Here is an 11,220-nt window from a genome sequence, read left to right on the forward strand (position 1 = left end):
CTTGGCTGGAGTACAGTGGCACAATCTTGGCTCCCTGCAACTTCTACCTTCCGGTTCAAGCAATTCTCCTGCCTCAGCCTCCTGAGTAGCTGGAATTACAGGCGCCCGCCACCATGCCTGGCCAATTTTTGTATTCTTAGTAGAGATGGGGTTTCACCATGTTGACCAGGCTGGTCTCGAGCTCCTGAACTCAAGTGATCCGGCCCCCTTGGCCTCCCAAAGTGCTGGGATTACTGGTGTGAGCCACCTCACCCAGCCTTGTTTTGAGATTTAGATTGTACATTTATGTTCATTGGTACTTTACCTCAAGATGATTTTCATATTTAGCTAGCATTTTTAGGTGTTGAAAGGTATTTTCAGGGTAAATTAATGTTCTATTTGCCTGGAATGGAAGATATTAAATATTAATATTTTTAGTTAATCCATTAGCGTAAAATGAGAGAGCTAATATTGTCTATTATACCATAAAATAAGACTCTGCCTTTTAAAGTAGAAAATATGGAATTTATCCTTTGCACTATTGCCTCAAAAGTGACAATCTTCTTGGCAACCAAGTTGCATTACGTTTTCAAAATCTGTTATTAATTTGTATGCATTGTGCAATCTGAACAGAAGTGGTAGGAAAAAAATGGAGATTTTTTTCTTTGTATTGTTAACTATTTAACTGTAGATGTCTATGTGACTGTGAAGTATCCTTTTACCTTCTCAATAAAATGTTACTAATTAGCCAGGGTGCAGTGGCTCACGCCTGTAATTCCAGCACTTTGGGAGGCTGTGGATCATGAGGTCAGAAGACCGAGACTCTCCTGGCTAACATGGTGAAACCTTGTCTTTGCTAAAAATACAAAAATTAGCTGAACACGGTGGCATGTGCCTGTAGTCCCAGCTACTCGGGAGGCTGAGGCGGGAGAATTGCTTGAACCTGGGAGGTGGAAGTTGCAGTGAGCCGAGATCACGCCTCTGCACTCCAGCCTGGGCGACAGAGGGAGACTCCCTCTCAAAAAAAAAAAGTTACTAATTATTGATTAATAGGTACAAAGTGAATCAATTTGTGATGTTTTTCTCATGGTAATTTTGTGTTCGAAGTTCACATCCTTAGCTAGAAAAGAAAAAATACAAGACCTTGCTCATTAAATCCTAAAATATAAGGAACTAAAAATAAAGGCAGGATGGATGTCTCAGAATTCCATTTATTTTTTAATTCTCTAATAAGAATAGGGATTTCTAATATAGTCTGTTCAACAACTTTATAATAGAATCCACAGCAAAAGATATGTTTGATAGTAGTTTCACATTTTGTCATAAGAAAATAGTAGGAGATTGAAGTTGTTGCACATCATTTTAGTCCAAATGTCATCTGATTACCTCAGGTGCCTAAAATTATTGACTTTCTTACATTGTTTGAGGGATATATTTTTGTTTTAACCGTAAATAGCACACAGTGTTTTATTTTATTTATTTATTTTCTTGAGATGGAATCCTGCTCTGTCACCCAGGCTGGAGCATGATCTCGGCTCACTACAACCTCCTCCTCCTTGGTTCAAGCAATTTTCCTGTCTCAGCCTCCTGAGTAGCCGGGATTACAGGCACATGCCACCATGCCTGGCTAATTTTTCTTTCTTAATTTTTTTTTGCGGGGTGGGGGGAAGTATTTTTTAGTAGAGATTGGATTTTGCCATGTTGGCCAGGCTGGTCCTGAATTCCTGACCTCAGGTGATCCATCACCTCAGCTTCCCAAAGTGCTGGGATTATAGGCGTCAGCCAGCATGCCCAGTCACACACTGTTTTATTTGGTAGATTTCCTCAAGTCTTTTTGGAAGCAAGTGAAATAAAATTATGAAAAATGAAAACGAATATCCTTCTTCCCTTCAGTCTCTGTGGCTCAGTCTTAAGGCCTAAACATTGATACATGTTTGTTTTATGGTAGTCATAATTGTGATGTGGCAGTGAGAGATGAGAGAAATATTTTGAATCACGGCCTACAAGATATGATGTTCATTATTGTTCTCAAGTTATTTCATATGTTTTTTTTTTTCCCCCTGAAGAAAACCCAAGATCTTGTATGGCAGGGACTGTCTTCTACTTTTATGTACCTCTATTTTCTTTTTGTCAAACTTCAGGCCCATATAAATTTCCAGCTTGTTTAAAACATTTTTGCCTTGGTTACCTTGTACAATGGGATCTTGAACCTCATACCTGGGAATTTCTCTTACTATTCATAGAAAAATTATGCACATAGTGGAGAAAAGCTCAATCTAAGTTGACTTCATAGAACTTCCATATTTAGGGAAAGACCTTAAGATGTCTTGCTGGATCATTTGCTATTTGATATCTCCAGATTGCTCCTTATCCCAATGAAAACAGATAAAGGAGGTTGTACGGTAATTAGCTAATTCTGTAATTCTTGCCAAGATAGTAGGGGTTGTTCATTGTGAACACATTCTGCCACCAACAGCTGCGTTAGAACATTGTGTTTATTTGTGAGAGAATTTGAGTATGAACAATTTGGTTTAAAGATTAAATGGGGGAATAGATTATAATGATAAAACTGATCAATTTTTTAAATTAAAAATTACTGTTATACAGAGAAATTTACATTTAAAGCATTAAATATACTGAGCATTGTAGAAATTGAAAATTCTGTCTGTATTTTATTTGAAAGAGTTTCTAGCTCCCCTTGCCTTTTGAGAAGTAGACAGATGTACTGGAGGCAACCTAGCTTGGCATGATGAGCAACAGATTGGAACACAGAGCAGAACTAGGTGTACAGTGTCAGGAAGTACAACTCAGTGGGTATTTTCTATGCACAAGGAACTCTGACAGGCACTATAGTGGGAGAGGGTGATTGAGGTGAATATAAGCATGAATAAGAAGTAGTCTCCTAAATAATGTAAAATAATAATGCAGTGGAAATGGAATTAGGTAAGTAAATAATAGAAAACTGAAACATGTTAAACACAGTTTCCAATAACATGGTAAAAAAAAGAACACAGGAAAAAGCAATGAATATTGATTAAGGACTCACAGAAGATGTCATTAAGAATATGACTTTTAAGTTGATTCTAGAAAAAGGGAAGTATTTTGTTAGATGGAAGATGGCAATATGAGTGTGAAGATCTCTTTTTGGAGGAACTGTTAAATATGGAAGTATGCATTGCCAAAACACCAATTTTATTGAAGGATAAAGGAGAACATAAAGTCAAACCCTGTAATAATTAACATTTCTATAATATTTTTATGTACATATTTAAAACTTTGATAACAGCTCAGGGAAATATGTATTACCACCCCCAATATATACATGGTCCTGTGTATTTTAATGGAAGGCTCTGGATTTGAAGGCTAACCTTGTCACTTAAAAGCTATATGACCTTGGGTATTATTTGGTATTACTGAGTCTCAGTTTTCTCATCTACCAGATACATATAATACATTTTTCAGTAAATCGTTTCAGGGCTGCTGCATAGACTGTACAGTGCATCATTCCAGGGGTGGTGTTCACACAGACCAGGGCTGACAATGTCTTTTTCTGTAAAGAGCCAGATAGAAAATATTTTAGGCTTTGGTAGCCATAAACCATAAAATATCTGTCACACCAACTCAACCTTGCTGTTACAACACAAAAACAGCCATAGGCAATATGTAAACAAATGGGTATGACTGTATTCTAATAAAACTTCATTTATAAAATTCGATTCTGGGCCAGATCTGTCCCACAATTCAAAGTTTGCTGACTACATAGGGCAAGATGTGAATGGTGCACCCTTGAGTTGTGTAATTCTGTGACATAGGATGTTTTAAAGAATAAATTACGTATAGCACAGAAATATTTCTAGTTTAGTACACGTGAATGCTCAATGATAAAAGTCTATCTACTTTTCTTTCTTCTCTTTTTAAAGATACTGCCATTGAATTCTTAGGTAAAGCACTTAAACTTTTGCCCTCTACTTCAGAATTCTCAGTAGGGAAGTAAAAACGATCTTCTACCAGATTAACTGTAATTAGGTATATGAGTTAGAGTGATAATAGGTGAATGTTGTTTTGAATTTCTTAAAGTCAATGTTAACTAGAAATTATAAGACATTGTTATAACTGAGTGCCATTGTATTAGCAATTTTAACTACAACATAATAGGCAATGTGAAGCCTAAACTGATGGCACTATTTGGTGTCTTATGTGATTTGCTACTATTCGTAAATTAAAATTTTTACCTGGAGAATATATAATGTTTTGGATTTCAGCATAATTAGCATATGGTCCTGATTTTGGTACCCACCACATAGTTTTTGTCAGACTGTCATTGCATCATTCTTGAAATATAGCTAATAATTGAAAAAGAGGCTTGTATTCTTTTAGAGATACCTAGAAAGAGCAGGTAAGATGTGAACTTTCTTTTGCTTTATTATAGTTCTATTAATGGTGTTCCTTTCAAAGAATATTTTCTAAGATGTTTTTTCCCTCAGCGCTTTAAAAAGTTTTCATATCAAATTATGTAAATCAAATGTTGATTAGGTACTAGAGCTGATTTTGACATTGCTTTTGAGTCTTAGTTTAGGAATAACAAACTAATTGCAAGTTTTAGAATATTATATGCTAATCATTATTGTGAGAAGATTATGATGTTGAACTGCCATACGTAATTCTGTTCTCCCACTCTTAATGATAAGAGAAATATTTTATTGTTGTCATTTTAACTGTGGAATAAAGGATTTCCTATTCTCATGTTTGAAAATATTTCCTTCCCCTTACTCCATATAGAAATATTACGTACATTCTACCTGCATTATGATTAAAATTTTTTATCGTATTAATAAAAAATTTTGTTACAATAAAAATTGATACAATAAACTTTTTGATACAATAAAAAATACTGATACAAGAAAAAATTTTAATCGTAATGCAGGTAGAATGTATATAATATTTCTATATGGAATAAAGAGAAGAAAATACTTTCAAATATGAAATAAAACGTAAAATATATATAAGATTTATCATTTTAATCATTTTTGAGTATACAATTCAGTGGCATTAGATATACTCACAATTTTGTTTAACCATCACCACCATCTATTTCCAAAACTATTTCATCAGTCCAAATCAAACTTCATACCCATGAAACAATAACTTTTCATTTTCTCCTTCCCCTATCCCCTGCCATCCTCTAGAAACCTCTTTTCTACTTTTCATGTCTGTGAATTTGCCTATTTTTGGCCTAGGTATACTGCATGTAAGTGTAACCATATGATATTTGTCCTTGTGTGTCTGTCTTATTTCACATAGCATAATGTTTTGAAGGTTCATCCATGTTGTAGCATGTATCAGAATCTCTGTTTTTAAGACAGAGTCTCGCTCTGTTAGCCAGGTTGGAGTGCAGTGGCACTACCTCAGCTCACCACAACCTCTACCTCCCAGGTTCAAGTGATCCTCCCACCTCAGCCTCCTGAGTAGCTGGGCCTATGGCACATGACCACCAAGTCTGGCTAATTTTTTTGTAGTTTTGGTAGAAAGAGGATTTTGCCATGTTGTGCAGGCTAGGCTGGAACTCCTGAGCTGAAGACATCTGTCTGCCTTGGCCTCCCAAAGTGCTGGGATTACAGGCGTGAGGCACGAGGCACCATGCCCAGCCTCAGAATCTCAATTTTTAATTACTGAGTAATTAACATTGCATGTATATACCACCTTTCATGTATCCATTTATCTGTTGAAGGACACTTGGATGTTTTCACCTTTTTGACTATTGTGCATAATGCTGCTGTAGAAATTGGTATACAAAGTGTCTGTTGAGTCCCTGCTTGGAATTCTTTTGAGCATATGCCTAGGAGTGGAATTGCTGGATCACACGGTAATTCTATGTCTAACCTTTTGAGGAACTGCCAAACTTTTTTACAGTGGCATGCATTGTGCTTTAACAGATAGTTTTGGAAGACTTTTTCTTACCTTATTTAAATTTTTTTTTTTTTTTTTTTTTTGAGACGGAGTTTCGCTCTTGTTACCCAGGCTGGAGTGCAATGGCACGATGTCGGCTCACCACAACCTCTGCTTCCTGGGTTCAAGCAATTCTCCTGCCTCAGCCTTCCGAGTAGCTGGGACTACAGGCATGCACTACCATGCCCAGCTAATTTTTGTATTTTTAGTAGAGACGGGGTTTCACCATGTTGACCAGGATGGTCTCGATCTCTTTACCTCATGATCCACCTGCCTCGGCCTCCCAAAGTGCAGGGATTATAGACGTGAGCCACCACACCCAGCCTAAAATGTTTCTTTTTAAAATAAGAAAATGTCTTGGATTTTCATAAATTGTTATTTGGGGGTAATAACATTTCTGTATTTGCCTTTTTCGTACTTTTTTATTTTTCCAAATTTGAAATATTAAATACTGATTTCTTTGGCCTGCATTCACCAAGAAGTTAAAAAGATCCTTGCATTCCAGCAAGTGAAACATGCTATAAATAAATCATGCTACTTCTCTAACTATTAATATTTAACACTTGGGATTCCCAAGCATTCTGAAACTTGTATGATAACAAAACACTAGATTTTGCTTATGTCCTAGAAAATGCTTGCATTTCTCAAAAAGAATACACTCTAGTTTTTTTCTAAAGTTAAATCTGTGCTGTATCTAGTCCATTATGAGTACCTAGCTTGAAAAGTAAACAATGTTAAACAGGAAAAAAAATGAGACAGTACTTAATAACAGTTAAGCTTTATGGAGTATTTACTATATGCCAGACCCTGTGCTAAGTAAACACATTAATTTAACCTCACAACAATGTATATTGGGTAGAAGCTCTCATTGTCTTTATTTTACAAGTACAAAACTTGAGACACACAGAGAGGTTAAATAAGTTGCCCATGGTCACACAAGTAGCAAGTAGTAGATTCATATTTAATTGCGAACATCTTTATCTACAAGCATATTTTAGTGACTGCATGTTCCCACTGATGAAGATAATAAATAGATCTTTATTCTTATCTTTTGGCATTTACAATAAAGATGAGCCCAAAACGCTTAATATTACTGTTGTAAGGGCATAGCTAAAAAATGGTAATTGGACCTTAATTATAGAGATTTGAGGGCTACTTATTCCCATATATACACCTTACTTAGTGTAAACTTTTGATATAGACTGACCCCAAGTTCATTATTTGCTTGGTATTTCAGACACTGACAACCCATTTATGAGCCAATGATAATTAGATCACCTAGATCTTGGTTTAAACTTACTACTGATACCACATCCTTTTTGTTCTTTATTATTTTTGAGTGCTTCTCCCCTACTTCCTTCAAACGCTCTTGCTTTCTGGAAAAATCTCTTTATGTAAGCTCCTTATGGGCAACAGTTGATGAATAATGCTTGGTACATAATTAGTACTGAATAAATATTTGTTGAATAGCCATGTGCAGTGGCACATGCTGGTAGTCCCAGCTAAGTCAGGAGGCTAAGGTGGAAGGATCACCTGAGATCAGGCATTTTAGGCTACAGTGCTTTATGATAGTGATATGAGTAGCCACTATGCTCCAGCCTGTACAACATGGGCTTTGTGGATAAAATGAGAAAAAATTTTGATGAATATATCTATATTGTTTCTCTTTATAAATCTTTGGATGATGAAATCCAAAATTATAACTGTTGTTATTGTTGATCGCTGCCCCCCAATTTTCCATAGGCATATTGCTATTTCTTTATTTTTTTGGAGACAGACTTGCGATCTGTTTCCCAGGCTGGAGTGCAGTGGTGTGATCGCAGCACACTGAAACCTCTGCCTCCCAAGTTCAAGCGATTCTCCTGCCTCAGCCTCCTGAGTAGCTGGGACTACAGGCATGCACCACCACACCTGGCTAATTTTTTTTGTATTTTTAGTAGACACAGGGTTTTGCCATGTAGACCAGGCTGGTCTTGAACTTCTGAGCTCAAGTGATCCACATCCTTCAGCCTCCCAAAGTACTGAAATTACAAGCATGAGCAACTGTGTCTGGTCCATCATAGCCATATTTCTAATTATTTTCTTTTCTTGAATATACAAGAAGTACTATAACTGTATTAATCCATTCTTACATTATTATAATAAATACCTGAGAGTGGGGAATTTATGAACAAAAGAGGTGTTTTTTTTTTGTTTTTTTTTTAAAAGACAGAGTCTCCGTCTGTCGCCCAGGCTGAAGTGCAGCGGGTACCAACTTGGCTTACTGCAATTTCCACCTGCCGGGTTCAAGCAGTCTCCTGCCTTAGCCTCTCAAGTAGCTGGCACTACAGGCATGTGCCACCATGCCTGGCTAATTTTTTGTATTTTTAGTAGAAACGGGGTTTCATCATGCTGGTCAGGCTGGTCTCAAACTCCTTGTGATCCACCTGCCTTGGCCTCCCAAAGTGCTGGGATTATAGGTGTGAGCTGCTGCACCCAGCCAAACAAAAGAGGTTTAATTGGCTTAGGGTTCTGTAGGCTGTACAGGAAGCATAGTGGCTTCTGCTTCTGGGGAGGCCTCAGGAAATGTATAATCATGGTGAAAGGCAAAGGGGAGTAAGGCTTCTGGCATGGTGCCAGTAAGAGAGAGAGAGCAGGAGAGAGGTGCTACGTGCTTTTGAAGGACATGTCAGGGCCGGGTGTGTTGGCTCACACCTGTAATCCCAGCACTTTGGGAGGCCCAGGCAGACTAATCACCTGAGGTCAGGAGTGTGAGACCAGGCTGGTTAACATGGTGAAACCCGTCTCTACTAAAAATACAAAAATTAGCCAGGCGTGTTAGTGTGACTGTAATCCCAGCTACTCAGGAGGCTGAGGCAGGAGAATCACTTGAACCTGGGAGGCAGAGGTTGCAGTGAGCAGAGATGGTGCTACTTCATTCCAGCCTGGGAAACAGAGCCAGACTCCATCTCAAAAAAGTAAATAAATAAAATTAATATATAAAAGACATGTCTTAAGTGGGCACTTACTAGTGTGAGGAGAGAACCAAGAGGATGGTGCTAAACCATTTGTAAAAATCGACCCCCATGATCCATTCACCTCCCACCAGGCCCCACTGTAACACTGGGGATTACAATTGGACATGAGATTTGGGCAGGGACAGAGTTCCAAACCATATCAATAACAATGATAAAGGGCATGAATTTTTGTGTCAGATCTGAAATTAATCCTTGCTCCACTTACTAATTTTGGGTGACCCTGGGCAAGATATGAAACCTCTCCAACCTCAAGTTTCTCCTCAGGAAAATGTGGTTGATAATAGTACTATCTCACAGGATTGCTGCTAGGATTAGGGAAGATAATAATACATGTGATATGCTAAGCCACGTGCAGGATGCATTAATATACAATGAATTTTTGGTTTTGGGTTTCAAATTAATTGAGATTCAACTGTAAAAGACATGATTGAAATCCCAAAGGAGAGTGCTTATTGGACTAAAAATAGGAAATATATACATAAATGACTTTAAAACACTAACAGACTATATGAATAAGTTAAAATGAATAAAGTAGAGACATCAATGACTATTATTTCATTATAGTATCCAAATGGTGCTAGAAGCTCAACAAAATTATTGTCCATGTGCTGTTATCTTATTTAGATATACAAACAAATATTTTTAAATAAATGTATTTAAATTATATCATTAATAAAATAAATTACTTGTGGGAGTGAGTCATAATTAAGCAAATACTGGATAGCAAGGACCCTGGAAAAACTAGTGGAAGAGATGGAAATAGAGTAATAACCGAAGTCTTCTTTAACAATGAAGGAAACTTATTTTGGTACTCTAGGGGGTTCGGGAAAGGGTTTTCCTAGGCTCACAACTCTATTGTTATTTACTAAAGGCAGGGAGGCAAGTGGGCTGAAAGTATGAAAACTGTCCTTTCCCAGATTTCTTCCCCATCTTGTCTAAAATGACACCAATTATTCAACATTTATGCTCCTTTTAGTATAAACTAGTTTATTTCTAATAACTAATTGAGATATATCAAGGTAATGAGATTTTGAAAGGAGATCAAGGAAAAAGCAGGAGATCATTTTAAAGCATAAGTTGTTGATGAAGACAAAGCTTTTAGTGGGAGTTGAAGTGGCAGCTTTAGGAAAGAATCTGGCAGGAAGAAGACCAAGATAGCCCAGATAGTAATAAGGATTACCAAAACGAGAGATGGAAAGAAGAATATAGTAAAGGAGCTGAGCAAGTAACAACAGCAAAAAAAATGGAAAGAGGCCAAAGAAAAGGAGGCACTGAAGCATAGCATTGAGTGAGATAATCAGCAAGTATGCGACTAGGAGCAAGAACTGTAAAATATGAGCAGCAGCATGGGTTGCTACTTAGAAGTAAAGTTGCTGAGTCTCATTTTTTTTTTATTCCTTGACCGGTCCCAAATATCTTTCTCCAAACAAGAGGGAATATGAACCAACTTCTTACTCTGTTATGGGTGGAGCTAATAATTATGGTTAGAACAACTGCTAGGTGTTTGCTATATTGTTAGCTAGAATGATGGAAAATTGGAGCCAGTTTCTATTGGCCATCTGCTGTGGTCTTATACTAGGATTAAGTGTTTACTAAAAATAGAACGGGTTAACAGTCCTAAAGGTGTATCCCTTAGGCATTTGTAAACTTGCTCTTTTATTAGAATAATTTGTGTTTTAAACACTGGTTGGCCATGAATTGAAAATGTAAAGATTAGGATTGAATAGGTAGTTCTTTTCTGGAATACATGATGTGATTTTTTTCTGTCAGGTAATTCTAATTACAACAAGCATAGGTTTAAGCCTCTGGCTGATAGTTAAAGTTATGGTATCACTCAGGTCTACCACACTGCCAGGACTTGCTGTTGGAGAGAGAATAGATTGTAATTGGTTCTATTGTTTAGGGTTTGTGACAACTGAAGGCTTCCAAGGCCAGTTGCCCTACTCTTTCCTTTTCGTCGCATGTAAGTGAGGCAGGAAAGTATTGTGAAAAAAATATGTCAAGAGAGCTGACTTATGATGATGATTACTATTCTTGTTTGACCTGGGGCAAACCCTTCCGAGCCTAATTTGTTTTTAATTTTCCAAGTGGAAGCATTATTGTAGGGTCAGACATTATAGCGTATGTGAGCAATTTTTAAACTATAAAGGCAACATATAAAAATGACGTTTTGGGCCGGGCGCGGTGGCTCAAGCCTGTAATCCCAGCACTTTGGGAGGCCGAGGCGGGTGGATCACGAGGTCAAGAGATCGAGACCATCCTGGTCAACATGGTGAAA

General features: G+C 37.2%; 1 protein-coding gene and 1 long non-coding RNA gene across 2 annotated transcripts in view; both read left to right on the forward strand.

Moving 5' to 3' along the window:
• Positions 1–1,559, forward strand: part of LOC108312060 — a 15,805-nt gene extending 14,246 nt beyond the window's left edge. The window contains exon 3 of the long non-coding RNA XR_001828464.2: positions 1,546–1,559. This is a non-coding gene — a long non-coding RNA (uncharacterized LOC108312060). The remainder of the gene's footprint in view (positions 1–1,545) is intronic.
• PPM1E (protein phosphatase, Mg2+/Mn2+ dependent 1E) overlaps positions 1–11,220 on the forward strand; it is a 266,871-nt gene that overhangs the window by 79,239 nt on the left and 176,412 nt on the right. The window lies entirely within an intron of this gene.

Source organism: Cebus imitator, unplaced genomic scaffold (assembly GCF_001604975.1).
Source record: "Cebus imitator isolate Cc_AM_T3 unplaced genomic scaffold, Cebus_imitator-1.0 Scaffold121, whole genome shotgun sequence".
Classification (NCBI taxonomy): domain Eukaryota; kingdom Metazoa; phylum Chordata; class Mammalia; order Primates; family Cebidae; genus Cebus; species Cebus imitator.